Source organism: Arachis stenosperma, chromosome 9 (assembly GCF_014773155.1).
Source record: "Arachis stenosperma cultivar V10309 chromosome 9, arast.V10309.gnm1.PFL2, whole genome shotgun sequence".
Taxonomy (NCBI): domain Eukaryota; kingdom Viridiplantae; phylum Streptophyta; class Magnoliopsida; order Fabales; family Fabaceae; genus Arachis; species Arachis stenosperma.
Genome location: NC_080385.1, coordinates 113,352,771 through 113,365,829, shown reverse-complemented (window position 1 = coordinate 113,365,829; position 13,059 = coordinate 113,352,771). Strand labels below are relative to the sequence as shown.

The window sequence follows — 13,059 nt, the reverse complement described above, 5'->3', positions numbered from 1 at the left end:
GTGGGGGCTTTGTTTGACTCTGTATTGAGAGAAGGTTTTCATGCTTCCTCTCCATTGTTATAGAAGAACACCCTTGGGTTTTAAACACAAGGTAGTCCCCATTTAATTGAAGGACTAATTCTCATCTGTTAACATCTATCATAGCTCCTGCTGTGGCTAGGAAAGGTCTTCCAAGGATGATGCATTCATCCTCCTCCGTCCTAGTGTCTAAGATTATGAAATCAGTAGGGATGTAAAGGTCTTCAACCTTTACCAACACGTCCTCTACCAATCCATAAGCTTGTCTTACTGACTTGTCTGCCATTTACAATGAGAATATGGCAGGCTGTACCTCAATGATCCCCAGCTTCTCCATTACAGAGAGTGGCATAAGATTTATGCCTGACCCTAGGTCACACAGAGCCTTTTCAAAGGTCATGGTGTCTATGGTACAGGGTATTAAGAATTTACCAAGATCTTGTTTCTTTTGAGGTAAAGTTTGCTGAACCCATGTATCTAGTTCACCAATGAGCAAGGGAGGTTCACCTTCCCAAGTCTCATTACCAAACAACTTGGCATTCAGCTTCATGATAACTCCTAGATATTGAGCAACTTTCTCTCCAGTTACATCTTCATCCTCTTCAGAGGAAGATAGTCTTCAGAGCTCATGAATGGTAGAAGGAGGTTTAATGGAATCTCTATAGTCTCTATATGAGCCTCAGATTCCTTTAGGTCCTCAATAGGGGACTCCTTCTTTCCTGAGAGACGTCACATGAGGTTTTTCTCATTGGGATTCACGTCCTCTCCTTCCTCTCTAGGTTCGGCCATGTTGATTATGTCAATGGCCTTGCACTCTCTTTTTGGATTCTCTTCAGTATTGCTTGGGAGAGTACTAGGAGGAGTATCAGTTACTTTCTTACTCAGCTGGCCTACTTGTGCCTCCAAATTTCTGATGGAGGACCTTGTCTCACTCATGAAACTTAAAGTGGCCTTAAATAGATCAGAGACTAAATTTGCTAAGTTAGAGGTACTCTGCTCAGAATTCTCTGTCTGTTGCTGAGAAGGTGTTGGATAAGGCTTGATATTGCTGAGCCTATTTCTTCCACCATTATTAAAGCCTTGTTGAGGCTTTTGTTGATCCTTCCATGAGAAATTTGGATGATTTCTCCATGATGAATTATAGGTGTTTCCATAAGGTTCACCCATGTAATTTACCTCTACCATTGTAGGGTTTTCAGGATCATAAGCTTCTTCTTCAGAAGATGCCTCTTTAGTACTGTTGGATGCATTTTTCCATCCATTCAGACTTTGAGAAATCATGTTGACTTGCTGAGTCAACATTTTGTTCTGAGCCAATATGCCATTCAGAGCATCAATTTCAAGAACTCCTTTCCTTTGAGGCGTCCCATTATTCACGGAATTCCTCTCAGAAGTGTACATGAACTGGTCATTTGCAACCATGTTAATAAGTTCTTGAGCCTCTGCAGGTGTTTTCTTTATGTGAATGGATCCACCTGCAGAATGGTCCAGTGACATCTTAGAGAACTCAGATAGACCATAATAGAATATATATATCATGGTCCATTCTGAAAACATGTCAGAAGGACATCTTTTGGTCATCTACTTGTATCTTTCCCAAGCTTCATAGAGGAATTCACCATCTTTTTGTTTGAAGGTCTGAACATCCACTCTAAGCTTGCTCAGCTTTTGAGGAGGAAAGAACTTAGCCAAGAAGGCCATGACCAGCTTATCCCAGGAGTCCAGGCTATCTTTAGGTTGAGAGTCCAACCATGTTCTAGCTCTGTCTCTTACAGCAATAGGGAAAAGCATGAGCCTGTAGACTTCAGGATCTACTCCATTAGTCTTAACAGTCTCACAGATCTACAAGAATTAAGTTAAGAACTGGTAGGGATCTTCTGATGGAAGTCCATAAAACTTGCAGTTCTGTTGCATTAGAGCAACTAATTGAGGTTTCAGCTTAAAATTGTTTGCTCCAATGGCAGGAATTGATATGCTTCTTCCATCAAACTTGGACGTAGGTGCAGTATAATCACCAAGCATCCTTCTTGCATTATTGTTGCTGGGTTCGGCTGCCATCTCCTTTTCTTGTTCGAAAATTTCAGCAAGGTTGTCTCTGGATTGTTGTAATTTAGCTTCTCTTAGTTTCCTCTTCAGAGTCCTTGCAGGTTCTGGATCAACTTCAACAAGAATGCCTTTTTCCTTGTTCCTGCTCATATGAGAAAGAAGAGAACAGAAAAAGAAGAGGAATCCTCTATGTCACAGTATAGAGATTCCTTTATGTTAGTAGAAGAAGAAAGGGAATAAGAATGAAGAAGAATGAATAATCCAAACACAAGGGTGAGGATAGGAGCTGAGATTTGAGATGAAGAGAAGTGTTAGTAAATGAATAAATAAATAGAATAAGATGAGAGAGAGAAGTTTTCGAAAATATTTTTTGAAAAGGAGTTAATGATTTTCGAAAATTAAAGGGGAAATAAAATTAAAATTAAAATTTAAAGGAGTTAATTAAAAGAATTTTAAAAAGGAAGGAGAAATTTTCAAAAATTAGAGAGGGAAAAGTAGTTAGGTGGTTTTGAAAAAGATAAGAAACAAACAAAAAGTCAATTAGTTAGTTGAAAAAGATTTGAAAATCAAATTTGAAAAGATAAGAAGATAAGAAGATATTTTGAAATCAAATTTTTGAAAAAGATAAAATTTTGAAAAAGATATGATAAAAAGATATGGTTAAAAAGATATGGTTGGAAAAGATTTAATTTTTAAAATTAAAATTAATTTCTTGACTATCAAGAAACTAAAAGATATGATTCTAGAATTTAAAGATTGAACCTTTCTTAACAAGAAAGTAACAAACTTCAAATTTTTGAATCAATCACATTACTTGTTAGTTAAGTTTCGAAATTTTGAAATGTAATTAAGAAAAAGATTTTGAAAATATTTAAAAATTTTCAAAAATTAATAAGAAAAATGAAAAAGATTTGATTTTTGAAAAAGTTTTGAAAAGATAAGATTTTTAAAATTGAAAATTTGACTTGACTTACAAGAAACAACTAATTTTAAAATTTTTTTGACTAAGTGAACTCAAACTTTCGAAATTTTGAGAGAAAAAAGGGAAAGATATTTTTTTTATTTTTATGAATTTTTAATGATGAGAGAGAAAAACACAAATATGACCCAAAACATGAAAATTTTGGATCAAAACACATGATGCATGCTAGAACACTATGAATGTCAAGATGAACACCAAGAACACTTTGAAGATCATGATGAACATCAAGAACATATTTTTGAAAAAATTTTTTATGCAAAGAAAACATGCAAGACACCAAACTTAGAAATCTTCATGTTTAGACACTATGAATGCAAAAATGCACATGAAAAACATCATACAACACAAAACAAGAAAATTTAAAGATCAAACAAGAAGACTTACCAAGAACAACTTGAAGATCATGAAGAACACTATGAATGCATGAATTTTCGAAAAATGCAAGAAAAATGCAATTGACACCAAACTTAAAACATGACACAAGACTCAAACAAAAATCACAAAATATTTTTGGTTTTTTTTATAATTTTATGATTTTTTGTATTTTCTTTTATTTTTTTCAAAAAACATATATGAAAAAGAAAATAAAAAATTCAAAATTTTTAAGAAGAATTCTAGGAATCTTTCAATGTTAGACTAAAGCTCCAATCCAAGGGTTGGACATGGCTTAATAGCCAGCCAGCTTTAGGATGACATTACATGCATTGAGGTGATTAGTTGAAGTCTCATTCCAAAAGGATTTGGATATGGCTTTATAGCCAGCTAGAATTCAACATGCTTCATGAAACTCTAGAATCCATTCTTAAAAATTCTGAAGCCATAGAATAATTTATTTTTAATTAAAATATTTTTTTCGAAAATAGGGATAAAATTTTTTTGAAAAAAAATATTTTTTTTGAAAATAAAACAAAAAGAAAATTACCTAATCTGAGCAACAAGATGAACCGTCAATTGTCCAAACTCGAACAATCCTCGGCAACGACGCCAAAAACTTGGTGCACGAAATTGTGATAATCAACAATAGCATTCAACTTGGTATGCGCGTTTGTAACTCAGCACTTTCTTCACAACCTCGCACAACTAACCAGCAAGTGCACTGGGTCGTCCAAGTAATAAACCTTACGTGAGTAAGGGTCGATCCCACGGAGATTGTTGGTATGAAGCAAGCTATGGTCATCTTGAAATTCTCAGTTAGGCGGATAATATATGGTTATGGAGTTTTCGAATAATAATAATAAATAAATAGAAAATAAAGATAAAAATACTTATGTAAATCATTGGTGGGAATTTCAGACAGGCGTATGAAGATGCTGTGCTCCTTCTGAATCTCTGCTTTCCTACAGCCTTCATTCAATCCTTCTTACTCCTTTCCATGGCAAGCTGTATGTAGGGGATCACCGTTGTCAATGGCTACATCCCATCCTCTCAGTGAAAATGGTCCAAATGCTCTGTCACAGCATGGCTAATCATCTGTCGGTTCTCGATCATGTCGGAATAGAATCCATTGATTCTTTTGCGTTTGTCATCACGCCAAAAAATCGAGAGTTTGAAGCTCGTCACAGTCATTCAATCCCTGAATCCTACTCGGAATACCACAGACAAGGTTTAGACTTTCCGGATTTTCATGAATGCCGCCATCAATTCTAGCTTATACCACGAAGATTCTGGTCAAGGAATCCAAGAGATATGCGCCCGGTCTAAGGTAGAACGGAAATGGTTGTCAGTCACGCATTTATAGGTGAGAATGATGATGAGTGTCACAGATCATCACATTCATCATGTTGAAGTGCAACGAATATCTTAGAACAGGAATAAACTGAATTGGATAGAAAATAGTAGTAATTGCATTAAAACTCGAGGTACAGCAGAGCTCCACACCCTTTAATCTATGGTGTGTAGAAACTCCACCGTTGAAAATACATAAGTGATGGTGGTCCAGGCATGGCCGAATGGCCAGCCCCCAAAACGTGATCACAGGATCAAAAATACAATCCAGGATTTCGGACGTCTAATACAATAATAAAATGTCCTATTTATACTAGACTAGCTACTAGGGTTTACAGAAGTAACTAATTGATGCAGAAATCCACTTCCGGGGCCCACTTGGTGTGTGCTTGGGATGAGCTTGAGCTTTACACGTGCAGAGACTTCTTTTGGAGTTGAACGCCAAGTTGTAACGTGTTTTTGGCGTCCAACTCTGGTTCGTGACGTGTTTCTGGCGTTTGACTCTAGAATGCAGCATGGAACTGGCGTTGAGCGCCAGTTTACGTCGTCTAATCTCGAATAAAGCATAGTTTATTATATATTGCTGGAAAGCTCTGGATGTCTACTTTCCAACGCCGTTATGAGTGCACCATGTGAAGTTCTGTAGCTCTAGAAAATCCATTTTGAGTGAAGGGAGGTCAGAATCCAACAACATCAGCAGTCCTTTGTCAGCCTTTTATCAGAATTTTGCTCAGGTCCCTCAATTTCAGCCAGAAAATACCTGAAATCACAGAAAAACACACAAACTCATAGTAAAGTCCAGAAATGTGAATTTAGCATAAAAACTAATGAAAAAATTCCTAAAAGTAACTAGATCCTACAAAAAAACTACCTAAAAATAATGTCAAAAAGCGTATAAATTATCCGCTCATCAAGTTCCTTCAAGTCACGCCTTTGCTCTTCTTGTTCCCCAAGAAATTTGCAAAGCATGCTATTTTGATTATTCTGTTCTTTCTTTATTTGGTCCATAGCTTCTTGCAACTTGGTAACAGATGCTTCAAGATGCTCCCAGTATTCAATTTGAGGGATTTCCAGGAGGAATTCCTGTGCTCTCCTCTTGATGGGGTCATCCTGCACTTGTTGTTTTTCCATTGATATTTTGGTGATTGGTCGCTCAATTGAGATATACTCAGTTATTCCCATCTTCACTCCAGCATCTTTACATGGCATAAATATTAAGCTAGGATAAGCCAATTTGGCATCTTTGGAGTTCTTGTTTGCAATTATGTAAAGTTCACACGAAATTAGTTGATGAACTTCCACTTCTCTTCCTAACATAATGTAGTGGATCATCACTGCTCTTTTAATGGTGACTTCAGAGCGGTTGCTAGTGAGCAGTATAGAATGCCCAATGAAGTCCAGCCAGCCTCTGGCGACTGGTTTGAGATCTTCTCTCTTGAGTTGATTTGGGACGCCCTTGGTGCTGGTGGTCCACCTGGTTCCAGGGATGCATATGTCCTCTAGAATCTTGTCTAGGCCCTTATTTGTTCTCATCATTCTTCTATTAAAGGAGTCTGGGTCATCTTTCAGCTGAGGTAGCTTAAAGATCTCCCTGATTTTGTCAAGGTGGATGTGAACAATCTTTCCTCTGACCAAGGTCCGATAGTCATAGAGGGCAGTTCCAGATATTCTCTACCTATCTGTTTGCCTCAGATTAGTGTAGAATTCCTAAACCATATTTCTTCCCACCTTTGTTTCAGGATTAGCTAGGATTTCCCAGCTCCTGTTTCGAATTTGCTCTTGGATCTCCAGATATTCATCTTCTTTCAGATTGAATTTAACTTCCGGGATCACTGACCTTAGACCCATTATTTTGTAGTAATGGTTTGAATGTTCTTTGGTTAAGAACTTCCCTTGACTCCAAAGTGGTTTTGAAATACTCTCTTTCTTGCCTCTTGGAGTGGGTTGTTTTCCTTTAGGAGCCATGATCCTAGTGGGTATGGTTTAGTGATCACGGATAAACACACCAAACTTAGAGGTTTGCTTGTCCTCAAGCAAAAGAAAAGAAAGGAGAGGGATAAAAGGAGAGATAGTTTTCGAGTTGTGGAGGAGAGGAGAGAGGCCGAATGTGGATTTAAAGGGAGGGGGTGGGTTTTCGAAAATTTTGAAGAAAGATAAGATAGAAGATATGATTTATAAAAGATAAATATGATACGAAAAAGATATAATTGAAAATTGAAAAGATATAGAAGATATTTGAAAAAGATAAATCTGAATTTTAGAAAAAAAGGTTTGGGATTAATTTGAAAAGATAATTGAGTTTTGAAAAAGATCTGAGAAGAAGTTGGAGAGGATTTGAAAAGGATTTGTGTTTATGAATTAAGATATATTTGTTATCTTTTGAATGCCCAGGACGCTGTAAATCTGGCGTTAAACGCCCAGAAGGTGCTTCTTTCTGGCGTTTAAAGCCCAGATGGCTACTGTTCCGAGGGTTACCTGAAATTGTAGGTCGATCTCGGATGAGATCTTCTTGTGCTGGTCGGAGCCGACGTGTCCGGCAGGTGTGTAGCAGCCGGAGCTGGTGTGTCTGACTTGTGGAACTGAGAATGCTGCTGATCCCTTGTCACCGAGGGGTGGGGGGTACCTGCAAGGGACTCCGATGTTAAGTTAGCAAGGGTATTAAACAGGTATTGAGTAGAATCAGAGTATGAGTTATACCTGGGTGCTCCAGTGTATTTATAATGGCGTAGAGTGACCTTCTTAGATAAGATAAGTTAGTTATCTTATCCTATCTTATCTTTTAGCTGAGGTCAGCTTATCTTCAAGGGAACCGCCCTTCTCTCCATAGGCTTGGGCTGCCGTAGGATTTGGGGCGTGTTCCTCTATTTGGGCCCTTCTTTGGGCTTTCCTGTGACTTGGCCGAGCTCTTTGAGGAGCGGTCAGATTGTCCTGACCTGAAGAGGTCGGTCGCTTTGTCTGTCGAACATCCCGGGTCGGACAACTCGACCCAGGGTATGAACAGTGCCCCTGCTTGAGCTCGGTCTTTTTGTTGAGGTCGAGTCCTGGACTTCGGTCCTTCTTTGGTGAAGCCGAACTCAAGCATTTTGTCGATTCCTTTGTAGCAGCTTTTGAATGTAGAACGTTTCCTCTACAAGTGTGCGCTTTTATATCAGCGCTTTTTTTCGGGAATGTGCGAGGGTTTAACTCTTAGCATTAATTGCTCGTTTTCTTTTGTTTTTAATTTTGAAAACTCAGAAACGGTTTCTCTTCTTTTGCTTTCCTTGTAACCTCTTCGCAACTTCTTTCTATGATCTCTTCGCTCTCTGTCTTTTGCTTGTGCTTCTGCTTCCTTGCGTTGCGGCGTCGCTTGGCGATTTTCTGGGCAACTTTCATTTCTGCACCTCCGTTTTTCTTTCTCGAAGCTTCTTTCGTCTCTAGGTTAGTCCCATTTTGTGCTTTTTCTTTGTTTTTGGCTTTGTGATGAGGTTTTGATTTTGATCCTCCCTTTTTGAGAAAGTTTGGATCTTTCTGTTTCCATTGTGCCCTAGATTTGTTGAAATGTGCTTTCTGGGAGTTTCTCCATCTTCTGCATGATCTTTTTTACTTTTGCTTGATGCTTTTAGGGCTTTGCATGTTCTTTGTTGTTTCTGTTCTGATACTGCTGTCCGCGTCTGTTCCTCGTTTTATTTGAAGGTTGCTTTTGTCTGCTCTTGAAAAAGGTTGCTGACGTGAGGATTTTTGCCAGTAAAGAATGTCATAAAAATAGTCGCGTTGTAGATATAGCCTCTAAACCGACAGAAATCCCTTCGTACAAACATTTTGGTTGTCACAAGTAACAAACCCCTTTTTAAAATTGATAACCGAGTATTGAACCTCGGGTCGTCTTCCCAAGGAATTGCAGGGAGGTATGTTCTTATTATTGGCTATGGAGATTGTAAATTGGGGTTTTGGAAGTAAGGTGCGAATATATTATATGACAAGTAAAAAATAAAATAATAATAGCTGTAAAATAAACCTTTGGCAAGGTATAAGAACTGGAGGTCCTTTCCTAGTTATCCTTATCAATTGTGATGAGAATTTGATTTTTCTCCCACTTTGTTAACCTCTAACTATGAAGGTAAGTTAAGTGGATGAATTCCAATTTTCAATCAACAATGAGTTTGATAACTCTAGAGTCACCAATTATTTAACCAAAGCCAAAAGGAAAGAAAATTGAAACTACTCAAATAAAAATGCCTTCAGATGGGAAGCAATAATCATGTAATTAAAAGAAAGAAATAATAACTGAAATATCTCAAATAATATTAATTCAAAGAAAATCATAACATGAAAGAGTTCATAAATTTAATTGGAAAAATAAATAAAAAATAAAGAACCTGGGATTGAGAGTCACTCCTAAAACTAAGAGAAATCCTAAATCCTAAGAGAGAGAGGAGAGGACCTCTCTCTCTCTGAAAACTACATCTAAAATAATAGAAAGAGAATTATGAATGGCATCATAATGAATGGATGCATTCCCCCACTTTATAGCCTCTGGTCTATGCCTTCTGGACTTGGATTTGGGCCAAAAAGGGTCTCAGAACTCGTTATGAGTGTTTTCTGCAATTTCTGGTGCGTGGCCTCTGTCACGCGTCCGCGTGGGTCACGCAGTCGCGTCATTTGGAGCTTTTCCTTGCCACGCGGTCGCGTCAGTCATGCGACCGCGTCATGTGCGTTCTGCTTAAGGCACGCGGTCGCGTCAGTCATGCGGCCGCGTCGCTGCTGATTTGTGCTTGGCACGCGATCGCGTCGTCCATGCAATCGCGTGGATACCAGTTTCCTTAAAGCTCCGTTTTGCTTTTTCCTTTCCTTTTGGTATGTTTCCTTTTTCATCCTTTAAGTCATTCTGCCTTAGAAAATCTGAAACTACTCAACACACTAATCACGGCATCAAATGGAAATAAAGGTAATTAAAATAATTAATTTTCAAAGCTTAGGAAACATGTTTTTCACAATATGACATAATAAGGAAGGGAAAGTAAAACCATGCAATTAATGTGAATAAGTAGGTGAAGGATTATATAAATCACTCAAATTAAGCACAAAAGAACTCATGAAATATGGGTTTATCAACCTCCCCACACTTAAACACTAGCATGTCCTCATGCTAAGCTCAAGAGAAACTATAAAGATGAAGGGGAATGATAGAATGTATGAGATGCAACCTATGAATGCAACTAAATGAAAAATGTTTCTACCTACTTAGTTAAAAGTCAATAAATCTCCAAGAATAAATATGAACTGGATTTCACTAATTCAAATCATAAAAAAAATGAAGTACAAATAGACTTGTAGAAGAAAATAGCTTATGAAAGCAGGGAACAAGGAATTGAGCATCGAACCCTTACTGGTAGTGTATACACTCTAATCACTCAGGTGTTTAAGGTTCGATCTCTCAATTCTCTACTAACCTTGCTTTCTAGGGCTTGCTCTTCATCTAGCAATCAACATAAATTTAATGCATAAATACACATATCAAGAGGTCTTTTAAGGGTTGTAATGGGGTTAGGGTCAAGGTAGGATTGTATTTGGCCAAGTGGACTAAAATCTGAATCCTTAATTAACTTAAACTTTTCACCTAACTTTAGACAATCCATGTAATCACAATACAAACCTAACTGTCCATTAACTATGTTTTCCACATATTCATACATTCTAATTTCAAGTACAACTCATATGCATTGCTTTCACCACTTACTTTAGGGCATTTTGTTCCCTTTTATTATTTGCTCTTTTTCTTTTCTTTTTTTCCTTTATTTTTCTCTTTTTTTTTCTTTTTTTTTCTCAATGCATATGATTAAAGTATTGAATGCATGAACATATTCTCAACATTCTTTCACATTTTCAAAAAATTCTAACATACTCAATTCTCAAACCAATTGTTTCCAAACCCACTTTTCCCCACACTTAATTCATAAGCATTCTCACTAGTCTAAGCTAACCAAGGATTCAAATTAAGGACATTATTGTTTTTCGCTTAGAGTTAATGATGTGCTAAAATAAAGAACAAAAGGGGTAAAATAGGCTCAAAATTGGTTTGCAATAGATAATGAAAAGGTTAAGGCCATATGGGTATGTAAGCTCAGTGAAACAAGGCCTCAATCATATAAGTGTATGTATACATTAAACAATGGAAATATAGAATTAAGCAAGACAAAGATCACAATTTTAGAGAGAAGAATACACACCAAAAATAAAATATTTGGTTGATAAAATGCAACCAATCAAATAGGCTCAAGATCTCACTGGTTTTGTGTGTTCGAGCTTTAAACCATGTTCTAAAATAATATTTCTTTCATACAAGTTTTTCAAAAAGTTTTATTCAAATTAGTGAAATACTATAAAAATTTCTTGAAAAAGAAAATATTACTTTAACCAAGTGGTAAAATATGCACAAAAAGAAACAAGCATGCAAATGCAACAATGAAAAACAAAAATTTGGTGTTGAGAAGGGGCTAACTAACCCGTGGAGATTGGTATTGACCTCCCCACACTTAAAGATTGCACCGTCCTCGGTGCATGCTGAGAAGTACAGGTGGGCGGGTGTTGTGATTCCTTAGCTGTTGCTCGTTGTAGAAGCTTTCTCCTTACCCGTTCTGGTGGCCAGCCTGGAAAAGGGAGAAGAGAAAGGGATATGAAGTCAAAGGTGTAGAGCAAAGAGGAGGGCGGTACAAGTGAATAGCATGCCAAGTAAGGAAAATAGTGAATGAAAGACATGGTCGCAATTCCATGTGATTAGTTCATCAATGAAAATATAGCAAGGCATTGGGAGTATTGGATGCAAGATGTTTATTAGCATGCCGGCAAGGGCATGAGTAGCATAGATCAAGCATCAAAAGCTTTTAATGTATTGTTAGTCGTAAGAAACTAACAAAAATGTTTGTATTAACAATTATATTTAACTAATAAAATAGTGAAGGAAGTTTATGAAAAGCAAGCATTTATAGTAGAAGATTAAAAGAAATCTTTAAAAATAGTGCACAATGCCATACGGGCATTTTCACAAACACATAGCATGCATGGTAAATAAGCTATTTGAAAGTATTACATTTGAACATGCAAGCAATCCTTTAAAAAAATAATATATAATTGTCAAATAATCCACAAAAGTATAGAAAAGCAATGACCCAAATAAAATTCCAACACCAATGAAAAATAATGCAATGAATGAAAGTATGCAAACAAATTAAATAAAATAAAATGAAAGTGAAAAAGAATGAGAAGTAGAAAAATAAAGTGAGAAAGGAGAGAGAAGGAAGGAATTAGGATTAGAAGAGAAAAGATAAGAAAATTGGCACTAATCTGGATAGGTTGTGCGACGCTGGCGACGCGGTCGCGTGGGTGACGCAGTCGCGTGGTGCGCGATAAGGTTAGGCGACGCGGACACGTGGGGCACGCGATCGTGTGACTCGATTTGTGCTAGTGGCGTGAGTGCAGCCTCGTGGTCGCACAACTCTCTGTTCGAAACTTGGTATTGCCAAAATCCAGGTTGACGCGGTTACGTGGTCGATGCGATCGCGCGGGTGGCCTTATTTCCAATATGACGCGGACACGTGGGTGACGCGTTCGCGTGGCAGGACTTGTGCTGCTAGCACGGGTCCAGCCCAACTCCAGCTCAACTTTTGGCCATACACCCTTTTTACGCCGATTTCAGGTCATGCGGCCGCGTGGGTGACGCCGTCGCGTGGGAGGCTATTTTTCCAAATGACGTGGACACGTCATCGACGCGGTCGCGTGGGTCGATTTGTGCCATTGGCACGCCTCCAGCGTTGCTCCTGCGAAACTCTCTGTTCATATTTATTATTCTCTCATCTCCTTGCGACGCGGACGCGTCGCTGATGCGGTCGCGTGGCGTGCTCGCATTTTTTTTTATAATCTGAAAAATGCAAAATGCAGTGTTAATATGAATGTGATACAAAACTCCAGGTTCAATATAACAAAATAAAATAAAATTCAAAAACAAATAAAACTAAATAAAAATGAAAAAGGACGATCATACCATGGTGGGTTGTCTCCCACCTTGCACTTTTAGTTAAAGTCCTTAAGTTGGACATTTGATGAGCTTCCTATCATGGTGGCTTATGCTTGTACTGATCCAGGAATCCCCACCAATGTTTGTATTTCCAGTAGCCTTCGGGGTCCCAAACTAAGCATGTAAAGCCCTTAAGAAGCTTCAAACAGATTCTTAGGCTCCCAGGGTGACAAATGTCAGAACAGATTCCAGGATCCCAAACTTTACCTTTACACCCGCTTTTGTCTTGATCTGCATT

At 37.8% G+C, this 13,059-nt stretch overlaps 1 non-coding gene across 1 annotated transcript; it reads left to right on the top strand.

Annotated features, from left to right (window-relative positions):
* Positions 1-1,573: 1,573 nt before the first annotated feature.
* Positions 1,574-1,677, top strand: LOC130952030 (small nucleolar RNA R71). Its single transcript, XR_009074212.1, has one exon. It is a non-coding gene; the product is annotated as a small nucleolar RNA R71 (small nucleolar RNA).
* Positions 1,678-13,059: the final 11,382 nt, after the last annotated feature.